This window comes from Schistocerca cancellata, chromosome 7 (assembly GCF_023864275.1).
Source record: "Schistocerca cancellata isolate TAMUIC-IGC-003103 chromosome 7, iqSchCanc2.1, whole genome shotgun sequence".
In the NCBI taxonomy this organism is placed as follows: domain Eukaryota; kingdom Metazoa; phylum Arthropoda; class Insecta; order Orthoptera; family Acrididae; genus Schistocerca; species Schistocerca cancellata.
Window position 1 is genome coordinate 327,192,671 of NC_064632.1, and position 12,046 is coordinate 327,204,716.

A 12,046-nucleotide genomic window follows, 5' to 3' on the forward strand; every position below is an offset into this window, starting at 1 on the left:
CTAATGAAAGGATAAAATTTAAAAATGCAGCAAATGAAGCAGGCGAAACGGAATACAAATGTTAATAAATGTGATTCACATAAAGTGCAAAATGGCTAAGCAGGAACAAAAACAATCTTCGCTACGGGGAAAAACAAATACCGCTTACAGAAAAATTAAAAGCGGTCTTCGGGGAAAGGAGAAGCATCTATATGAATATCAGTAGCACAGGTGGAATACCGATCTTAAGCAAAGAAGGGAAAGCTGAAAGGTGGAAGGAGTATATACAGAGTCTATACAAGGGGGATGAACTTGAAAGCAATATTATAGAAAGGAAACTGGACACAGATGAAGATGAGATGGGAGATATGATAGTGCGTGAAGAATTTGACAAAATTCTGAAAGAGCCAAGACGAAACAAGGATTCCAGGGATAGATGATATTCCGCCTGAATTGCAGATAGCCTTGGGAGAGCCAGCCATGACAAAACTCTCCCATCTCGTGTGTAAGATGTATAAGTCAGGCGAAACACCCTCAGACTTCAAGAAGAATGTAGTAATTCAAATTCCAAAGAAAGCAGTTGTGAAAAGTACTGAAGTATCAGTTTCATAAGTCATATCTGCAAAATACAAACACGAGTTCCTTACAGAAGATTGGAAAAAACTGGCAGAAGCCGACATGACCTTGGGAAAGATCACTTTAGATTCCGGGGAAAATGTGAGAACACGTGAGACAATACTGACCCTACGACCTATCTTAGCAGATAGTTTAAGGAAAGGCAAACCTAAGTTTACAGCATTTGTAGACTTACAGAAAGCTTTTGACGATGTTGGCTGGAATATTCTCTTTGAAATTCTGAAGGTATCAGGAGCAAAATAGATGGAGCGAAAGGCTATTTATAATTCGTACAGAAACAAGACAGCAGTTACAAGAGTCGACGGCCATGAAAGGGAACCACTGGTTGAAAAGGCAGTGAGATAGGGTTGTAGCCTGTCCCCGATGTTATTCTGTCTGTACACTGAGCAAGCAGTAAAGGAAACCAAAGAAAAATTTGGATTAGGAATTAAAGCTCTGGGAGAAGAAACGGAAACCTGTCTGAAGTGACCCACGACTACACAAATGACCGAGAGGGCTTGAAATGTTGTTTATTGTGGTTGGTGTCTGTGTACTTGTTTTATCAAGCCGTTCTGCCTCTCGACAGTTCCCATCTGCTTGACTGTACACAAATACTATTTCGGCTTGTTCACGACAAGAATACCGGACCAATCTGTTGATTCCAGTAGCCTGTGTCAATCATACAGCCTGCAACACACAAGGAACACACGACAGGTGGTGAGAAGAACTTTCATTCGTCAGCGCCATCTGCGCGTGGAAATGATGCATTTCCAAACACATATTCATAAGACCGTTTTTCCTCCATTTCCATTCTGGAAACCGTCCCTGCAGCTTGTTGGTTGGATTAATGTTTGCCCTGTATAACACCCCAAATTTTGTACATTCTAGTTCTAAAGATGACAGATTAACCTTAAGCGGTGAAGCGAAATAAAAGTAATTGTGTAACGAACGATGGAATTTTGTTTTGAAGTACTATAATTCCTTCACTTCGTGCGCTTCGTAGTATGCAAAGGTACACTACTGGCGATTAAATTTGCTACATCAACAAGAAATTCAGATGACAAACGGGTATTCATTGGACAAATATATTATACTAGAACTGACATATGATTACATTTTCACGCAATTTGGGTGTATTGATCCTGAGAAATCAGTACTTGGAACAACCACCTTTGGCCGTAATAACGGCCTTGAAACGCCTGGGCATTGAGTCAAACAGAACTTGGATGTTGTGTACAGGTACAGCTTCAACACGATACCACAGTTCATCAAGAGTAGTGACTGCCGTATTGTGACGAGCCAGTTGCTCGGCCACCATTGACCAGAAGTTTCCAATTGGTGAGAGATCTGGAGAATGTGCTGGCCAGGGCAACAGTCAAACATTTTCTGTATCCAGAAAGGCCCGTACAGGAACTGCTTCATGCGGCCGTGCATTACCCTGCCGAAATGTAGGGTTTCGCAGGGATCGAATGAAGAGTAGAGCCACGGGTCGTAACACATCTGAAATGTAACGTCCACTGTTCAAAGTGCCGTCAATGCGAAAAGAGGTGACCGAGACGTGTAAACAATGGCACCCCATACCATCACGCCGGGTGATACGCCAGTATGGCGATGACGAATACACGCTTCCAATGTGCGTTCACCGCGATGTTGCCAACCACGGATGCGACCATCATGATGCTGTAAACAGAACCTGGATTCATCCGAAAAAATGACGTTTTGCCATTCGTGCGCGCAGGTTCGTCGTTGAGTACACCATCACAGGCGCTCCTGTCTGTGATGCAGCGTCAAGGGTAAACGCAGCCATGGTCTCCGAGCTGATAGTCCATGCTGCTGCAAATGTCGTCGAACTGTTCGTGCAGATGGTTGTTGTCTTGCAAACGTACCCATCTATTGAGTCAGGAATCGAGACGTGGCTCCACGATCCGTTACAGTCGTGCGGACAAGACTGCTAGTGATACGAGGCCGTTGGGATCCAGCACGACGTTCCGTGTTACCCTCCTGAGCCCACCGATTCCATATTCTGCTAACAGTCATTGGATCTCGACCAACGCGAGCAGCAGTGTCGCGATACAATAAACCGCAATAGCGATAGGCTACAATCCGACCTTTATCAAAGTCGGAAAGGTGATGGTACGCATTTCTCCTCCTTACACGAGGCATCACAACAACGTTTCACCAGGCAACGCCGGTCATCTGCTGTTTGTGTATGAGAAATCGGTCGGAAACTTTCCTCATGTCAGTACATTGTAGGTGTCGCCACCGGCACCAACCTTGTGTGAATACTCTGAAAAGCTAATCATTTGCATATCACAGCATCTTCTTCCTGTCGGTTAAATTTCGCGTCTGTAGCACGTCATCTTCGTGGTGTAGCAATTTTAATGGCCAGTAGTGTATTTCGTCTTGTTCCTGACATGAATACCGGACCATTCTGCTGATTACATTACCCTTTGTCAATCATACAGCCTGCAACACACAAGAAATACACGCCAGGTGGTGAGAAGAACTTTCATTCGTCAGTGCCATCTACCGTGGCAACAATGCATATCCAGACATATATTCATAGGACCGTTTTTCCTCCATTTCCATTCTGGAAACCGTCGCTGCAGCTTCTCTGTTTTATTAATGCTCGCCCTGTATAATATCCCAAATTTTGTAGACTCTAATTCTGAAGATGACAGTTTAACCTAAACCAGTAAAGCGAAATAAAAATAATTGTATAACTGACGACGGAATTTTGCTTTGAAGTACTGTAATTCCTTCACTTCGTCTACTTCGTGGTATACAAAGATAAACAGTGTGAGGAATGAAACACACTATAATTACTCTGTAACGAACCTCTGGAGACCATGAGACTCTTGTACGAATATGCTTAGGAAACGTCCCAAATAACCACTGAAATTTTTCTGGAATTTGAGTTTACCCTTTATGTGATATTTACGAAATTTTAATCAGTTATCCATTGTCTTGTTTCTGAACAAATTGTCAATAGTCTTTCGCTCTATGTGTTTTTCCCTGCCACGTTCAGTATTTCTAAGAGAGTTTTCCAGCCAACATTGTCTTAGAGCGGTGAAAACGGATTCTTAGTGTAATGCTCTATCTTTACCTTGGATTGTAGTATCCTGTATTGCATTTTATTCTTTGGCAAGTTTTAGGTATTAGAAAATGTTCAATTCTGTACCGTTCACTGAAAGTAAAGAGTGTATTCAACGCGGAAACGTAAGTCTATTTTCCGTGTAGGTAGACGATTTCGTGTTGGTCACGTCTGTACTACGGTAGCCTTCGTATCAGATTCCTCGGCTGCCCATTTCCCGAGGTTACACAACAGAATCCCCCGGCTTCCGTTGCTGGGAGCCCGGCCGTACATAAGGAGGCGGTGGCGCCCCGGCCATTGTGGTGGAGAAGGAAGGGAATGGGGAATGGATGTCGAGTGAAGAATAATTATTACCGCGCATCACACTCTAAAGCGGCCCATTGTGAGCGCTGCAGGACGTGAAATACTGTACAAAAACAGCCGCGGGGCCGAGGGGCGACCTATCAGCGGCGGCGGTTCCCACAGCCTGGTGCAGGCACAGGTAACACACGCCCGCCGCCCTGCCCTCGTCGTCTCGCGTGTCAGTCTGGGCGACGTATCAAGCGTAGACGATACAGACGCGCTATCCGCACCGTATACGCAAATTCCACACCTCCAACAGGAAGGTTTATTTTATTTTGAAAATACATCAAGCTGCCCGTCGGTCAAACTTTGATAGGTTGGTTGATTTGCCGCAGGGACCGAACAGCGAGGTTATCAGGCCCATCGGATTAGGAAAGGATGAGGAAGGAACTAGATGGCAGTTATAAGAGTCGAGGGGCATGAAAGGGAAGCAGTGGTTGGGAAGGGAGTGACACAGGGTTGTAGCCTGTCCTCGATGTTATTCAATCTGTATATTGAGCAACCAGTAAAGGAAACAAAAGAAAAATTCGTAGTAGGAATTAAAATCCATGGAGATGAAATAAAACTGTGAGGTTCGCCGGTGACACTGTAATTCTGTCAGAGACAGGAAAGGACCTGGAAGAGCAGCTGAAGGGAATGGACAGTCTCTTGAAAGGAGGATATAAGTTGAACATTAACAGAGGCAAAACGAGGATAATGGAATGTAGTCGAATTAAAATCGGGTGATGCTGCGGGAATTAGAGTAGGAAATGAGAGACTTAAAGTAGTAAATGAGTTTTGCTATTTGGGGAGCAAAATAACTGATAATGGTCGAAGTAGAGAGGATATAAAATGTAGACTGGCAATGGCAAGGAAAGCGTTTCTGAAGAAGAGAAATTTGTTAACATCTAGTATAGATTTAAATGCCAGGAAGTCTTTTTTGAATGTATTTGTATGGAGTGTAGCCATGTATGGAAGCGAAATGTGGACGATAAATACTTGGACAAGAAGAGAATAGAAGCTTTAGAAATGTGGTGCTACAGAGGAATGCTAAAGATCTAGATGGGCAGATCACATAATTAATGACGAGGTATTGAATAGAACTGGAGGGAAGAGAAATTTGTGGCACAACTTAACTAGAAGAAGGGATCAGTTGGTAGGGCATATTCTGAGGCATCAAGGGATCACCAATTTAGTATTGGAGGGCAGCGTGGAGGGTAAAAATCGTAGAGGGAGACCAAGAGATGAATACACTAAACAGATTCAGAAGGATGCAGGTTGCAGTAGGTACTGGGAGATGAACAAGCTTGCACAGGATAGAGTAGCATGGAGAGCTGCATCAAACCAGTCTCTGGATTGAAGATCACAACAACAACAACGAGGAAGGAAATCGGCTGTACCTTTTCAAAGGAACCATCCCGGCATTTGCCTGAAGCGATTTAGGGAAATCATGGAAAACCTAAATCAGGATGGCCGGACCCGGGTTTGACCGATGTCCTCCCGAATGCGAGTCCGGTGCGCTAACCACTGCACCACCTCGCACGGTGGTCAGACTTTCTTTTGAGACTAAATGCTGTCATATTTGGAACGCCAATATCTACGAGACTAACGATGCATAAACAATGGTTGAGCCCGCAAAGGACATATCACGTCTGTACAGGTATGTCGTGCAGTATTTGTTTTACGTCGTTCTGCCAATGTAGGCGCATGCACCTGAATGTTACGAATTAGCTACGCGTAAAGTAATAAATTGCTAAATGTAAGATAAAATTGGCATTAAATTGGAAATTACGTAATAATGAAAGTTCTCGTCTAATATGACACTTAATATGCTCAGACTTACAGAAAACCCAAGTCAGAGGAAAGTTCGCATCGAAAGGAATCCAAAAAGTCCCGAGCAGATCGAAAGTGAGATAGACGGCAGCGTCGAAAAGGAAATTTAAAAAAAAAAGAAAAATAGCGGAAAGCGATTGCATAGCTGGCCCATTGGTCATACACAGGCCAGCTACAGTTCAAAACAGATTTCTCTGTTCTGAACCATTATACTCTTTATAACCATTGTATTAAAATCACATCTTAATACGAAACAGTTTTTACGATTTTATCCCGACGTATTCACAAATATTCTAAGGCGCGGACCCGAAATGCGCGCACAGAATTTGTTTAGTTATTTGTATTGGCGAAGAATCACATAACAGTTTCGATTCATTTTCTTTCATTGTTACTAATTTTTTCCGTATTGCTTTATCTTCTTCTCATACTATTCCCGATTGCTTATTTCTTCTGCTCCGGAAGCCACGTAAATTTACTGCTTCATTCGTAAAAATATTCCTATTATTTCCGATTATTTGTTGCCGTTTTTTTCTAGAAATTTTCTTATTTCTGTGATCTGTGTTATTGTTTGTTTCTTTTTCCACAATTTTGTTAGCCTGTTCTTATTCTTTCGGTAGATGTATCGAAAGAAGATTAATCGCAGCTTTGCAGTTACTTCTGATAGTATCTTCACCTATATCAAGATGACTACTACTATGAGCGTTGAAGGATGCACAACACTTGCGTAATGACAGTTAAAACTGACATGCTATAATAGTTAGCATTTTGCCAGCCTAACGGCCGGCACATGCACTGGAGTGTTCCACCGACTTAACTGTTGTTAATGTCAACAGTCCGAAGAAATGTTTAATGCAGCTCTCTTAGCTAGCCTCTCCATCTCTGCATTAACTATTGCAACCTGTATCCATTTGAACCTGCTTATTCTATTCATCCGTTGGATTCCCTGTACAGTTCACTCCCCCTCCCCGTTTCCTAGCATTACCGAATGGAATAGTTGGTTCCTACTTATAATCAAGTTGTGCCATAAATTTAGTTTTTCTCCAATTCGATATAGTACCTCCTCGTTAGAAAGTCGATCTACTCATCTAATCTTCAGCTTTCAACATAGCATGTGAGCAGCCTGTGTTCTCTTCTTTACTGAACTGTTTATCGTCCGCATTTTCCTTCCGTACCAAACTGTGCTCCAGACCACACGCCCTAAAACTTAAATTTATATTAGATGTTAACAATTCCTTGTTTTCAGAAATCCTTTTCTTGCTAATAGCCAGTCTTCATTTTATATCCTCTCTACCTGTGACGGACAACATGAGCTATTTTTGTGCCCGAACAGGAAAATTAATTTACTAAAAAAGTGCTTCATTTCCTAACCTAATTCCACCAACATCGCCTGATTTAATTCGACTGCACTCAGTTACTGTTATTTTACTTTTGTTGATATTCACCTTATATCCTCCTTTCAAGACACTATCCATTCTGGTCAGCTGATATTCCCAGTAATCTGCCGTCTCTGACAGAATTACAATGTCATCAGGAAACCTCAAGTTTTTATTTCTTCTCCCTAAACTTTAATACCCTTTCCAAATTTCTCTTTGCTTTGCTTCACTGCTTGCACATTGTAAAGGTTGTATAACATCGAGGGTAGTGTAGAACACTGTCTCACTACTTTTTGAATCAGTGCTTCCCTTTCATATCCATAGACTCTTATTACTCTAGTACGGTTTCTGTACAAGATGTAAATAACCTTTCACTCCCTGTATTTTACCCTTGGCACCAACAGAATTTCAAAGAGTGTATTTCAGTCCATATTGCCTGATCGCTGGGTCTTCTCCTAGGTCGACTTCTACCAGGTTTTCTGTTCTTCTGTAATAATTAACTACTGAGTCGAAAACCCTGCTATTTTATTTAGGAAAGAGTATATGTGGTCGTCCCACTGCTTCTTTACACACGTTGTCACTCTCAGGTATCTGTACTAAATTACTTATTCTAATTGTGAGTTGCAAATAATGTACTATAGTTACTGTGAAGTTCGTTCACAACTTAAAAAAATGAGCTCTTATTCCGGAGAAGTTGTTGGGCTAATATCTTGTATTTTCGTTTTTCATGGTCTCGTTAAAGTAGTCCAGGTAAAAAATATGTACGTCTTTCATTACGAAAAGACCAATTTCTTCTTTGTCATCATTTTTCGCGCATAACGAATGCGACGAAATCTACTAAGCTGATGCATATTTAGCAGTTGATAACATTAAAAGAGTAGATCACATGCATGACACTTGATTTTCGTGAAAAATGTGGAAGATCTAGCGTTTGCTAGTGTTTGGTTGTCACTTTCTTCCCTTACCATCTTCATTGATTTACACGCTATACGCATAATTTGATGTGAAGCAGATTGCATGACTTGAATGTCACCTAAGCCGAAAATGAATATGGCTACGACCGAACTAAAAATCATTGGGGGACAGCATCAATTAAAAATAAAGTGCAAGTAAAACGACGTGGCTGCAAGGTATGTAAAATCGAAAAGAAGTACAGGAACATAACCTCGTAAGCTCTTTGCTTCGGAAAACTCAACAGACTTGCAGAACGATGTCAATAAATGCGCACTAAATTGCTTAAATACGTCTTTTAAATCCCGGTGACTATCATTTTGTGACTGAAATCAGTTGTCAAAATAAAAAAGGTACAACTGTGTGTTGCATGATACAGTCCCTAATAATTTTTATATTATCATATTAGGCTATTCTGTTAACAAATCAAGCTGTTCTATTTGCCCTTGGACCACTATAACATGTTGTTGTATGCCTCGAAATGCCTCGAAATTAAAATTCAGCATTGCGTTTAGGGTAGAATTTTCGACGATTTGATGTTCAGGAGCCTATATGAAGCCTAATGTTTTAGAGTAGAGCAGTGTTTAAAAGAGTTCTTTCATCCAATATACCGTGTTTCCAAGAAGCATAGACTTTGAGTAACCCTGTTCAAATCAAAATCTGAGTCCTAAACTTGCTATACAAAAAACGCTGTACCCTCTTAACTGCTGACTTCATCTGAAATGTTTTGCGTAATATTACGCAACCTCGTAACAAGAAAATAACTCCACCTGGTGTACAGTACCAGTATCTGTAACAGCAAGGTATTCGTTTGGATTTCCAAGATCGTTATTCCGTTGGCGTTCCAGAGAATTTAAATAATGAAATATCTCGTTTTTCGATCTCTTGAGACACAGTAAGAATAGCAGCCGACGTCGACCGGAAGAAGTGTTTCATAAGCGAAACTCACTGGTTCACAAAACAAGAGCTTACTGTGAGAGCAGGTCTTGACTGAGGCACTGACTTTGAACTCCCAGAGCGCTGCGACGGGAAAGCACAGGCGGGCCAAGAGCCCGACCTTTCCGCAGACATCTCTCATTTCGCTTCAGACCGTTCTACATACACTAGCTTTACTTGTTCACTGACTGATTACTTACGCCCATATTATACTACGAAATACGTTCGTTAAGTATTTTATAAAAAAACTGTTAAATAAAATCTGTGACAGTGGCCCTAGCTTTTATTAAAGATTTGCCAAAGATCTTTGCCGGTGTAATCGCTACCATAGCGATTTTGGGAATAGATCGGCCGTGCCAACAATCAGCGAACTTGCAATGTTAACTAATCTCTTACCATAGCTACTCAAAATGCGTTTATATAGATGCAGTTGAATAGATCCTTTATCTTATTGAAAGGGGAGATTAGAATAACATACTCGATAAATATATTACTAAGGGAACCCGGTACCCAGTGTCATTTGAAGCTTGTGTATCTAATAGCTTCCAGGGCAAGAAATTTCATTTTCAGTATTTCACGTGATTTTATTCATTGAATTTAAAAATATAGAACTGTATCATCCAAAAATTAATAAGTGGCATAATCCGATGTTACAAGTTTAACATAAGAAGAAAAGTATTACAGTTAGGAACTATGTGTTCGTCCTGAGGCAGCGTAACGCGCAGATACCCGGACTTCAGTATTTCAGCCGAGAGCAGTTAGTGACTTCCAACATAATTCAGACATCATTTCAAAGCTTTACGAAACATTCTCACGAACACCCCTCACAAAATGATGAAAGGAAGAAAGTTTATCGCTTACAACATTTCCTCTGTTAATGCGGTAGAACTTCAGTATCAGACATGAAGTTTTAATTTTGTTACCTCCTTACTGCCGACTCTATTCGCAACATAGACTGCAGACAGTATCCATATGTACCGTGGAATGTATGTGCAGAATTGTCATCGTACGGCACGTAGTTCAAGAAATATAATTCCATGGACACTATAGACATTTAGATGGATAGAAAACAAGCTTCTGCTTAAAACTTCAACATCAGGCATTAAATCTATTCGAGACAGTATCAAAATATATAACAGCATCTGATTGCGTGATTATATCATTGTACATCTCATATTTAAGGCGGTATGACATCATAAACAGTGAGGTGCCTGAAAAACTAGGTTCAAAAAATGGTTCAAATGGCTCTGAGCACTATGGGACTTAACGTCTGAGGTCATCAGTCCCCTAGAACTTAGAACTGCTTAAACATAACTAACCTAAGGACATCACACACATCCATGCCCGAGGCAGGATTCGAACCTGCGACCGTAGTGGTCGCGCGGTTCCAGACTGAAGCGCCTAGAACCGCTCGGCCACAACGGCAAGCGAAAAACTAGGTTTTGCTGAAAACGGAGCGAAATTACCCATATTATATTCAACCAGTGTTCCATAATGAGAGCGGTTACTGACTTCCAAATAAACTTTGAGCATAATTTCCTACCTATTACCTACGTCAAATATTTAACACATTAACTAACTTGTTAAGTAATCAGACGTTTCGAGTTGTTTTATACATAGAAGTTTGATTAGCAGGAATAAAGGACAGCCAACAAGTTGCAAAAAATGGTGGTTTTCAAATAACCTTGACCGGGGTATCGACGGATCTAAACCCGTCTTCTTCAGGACAGACAACTTCACATTAGCAGTTCACTCAGTAACAGCTGTCTCCACGTGCCATTTATAGGCAACGGTATGTGTGTCAGTATGTAAAAATTAAGGCCGTAGAGTCAAGGTCTTGTCACATCAGTAAAAACAACCACTTAAGGATAAAAGACCATGTTAGTAGCTCCTTGCCGACATGTCTGCATGTAGCCTTTGCAAGGATAAGGGGAAAATCGCCCGTGTCCTTTCCGAAGGAACGTCCCAGCATTTTCTATGAAGGCTTTCAAAAAGACACGGATGGAAAATCTAGATGTGGATGGCTGGATGGGGATTTGAACTGGTGTCCTCTCGACTTTGAGTCTAGTGTATTGCCACTGGTACACCTCCCTCGGTTTTTCCGTCCTATGCGATTCTTCAAGTTACAGTTTCGCGTTTCGGCGTCTGTTGTATCGACGACTTATTTCTGACTTGAATCATACTATTTATTTCGTTTATAGCGACTTAAAAGCAATGAATCTTAGTAAAATTTACACCCTTTACTTCATGATAGTCATAAGAGTTAATGATTTTAATTTATCGCGTAAGTATTTTCGTGCAGTGCACATTGTTTGCCTAAGAGTTGGCAGCCTCTGATTAGATTTTATTGTGAGTGACAGTGAAAAATATGTGTTATGTAAATAATTGCGCCCTAAACAGTATTCTGGTGCTGTGATTCACGCAAGAACAGTTGAACGGGTTTCAAACAGCGCCGGTTACAATGTCAGTGTTGCTAGAGGAAACCACATATCAATCATGTGATCCAGAAAGAAGCAACACAGAATTTGCTGACAAGTATGTGGTGAAAAAATTGGTTCAAATGGATCTGAGCATTATGGGACTTAACATCTGAGGTCATCAGTCCCATAGAACTTAGAACTATTTAAACCTAACTAACCTAAGGACATCATACACATCCATGCCGGAGGCAGGATTCGAACCTGCGACCGTAGCGGTCGCGCGGCTCCAGACTGTAGCGCCTAGAACCGCTCGGCCACCCCGGCCGGATATGTGGTGAAACCCTCAGAATTCTGCGACAACGTTCTGTGGCCGGACGAGAGCAATTTCTGCTTATACAAGGTGAAGTACGTGTTACAGTGGGGAGGCTAACAAATACAGAATGGCAACTTAAGAACACGCTGTGCTCAAGGAAATAGTGTGATGGTACGGGGCTGTACGGCTCCGTCAGGCGTTAGGAAACTGG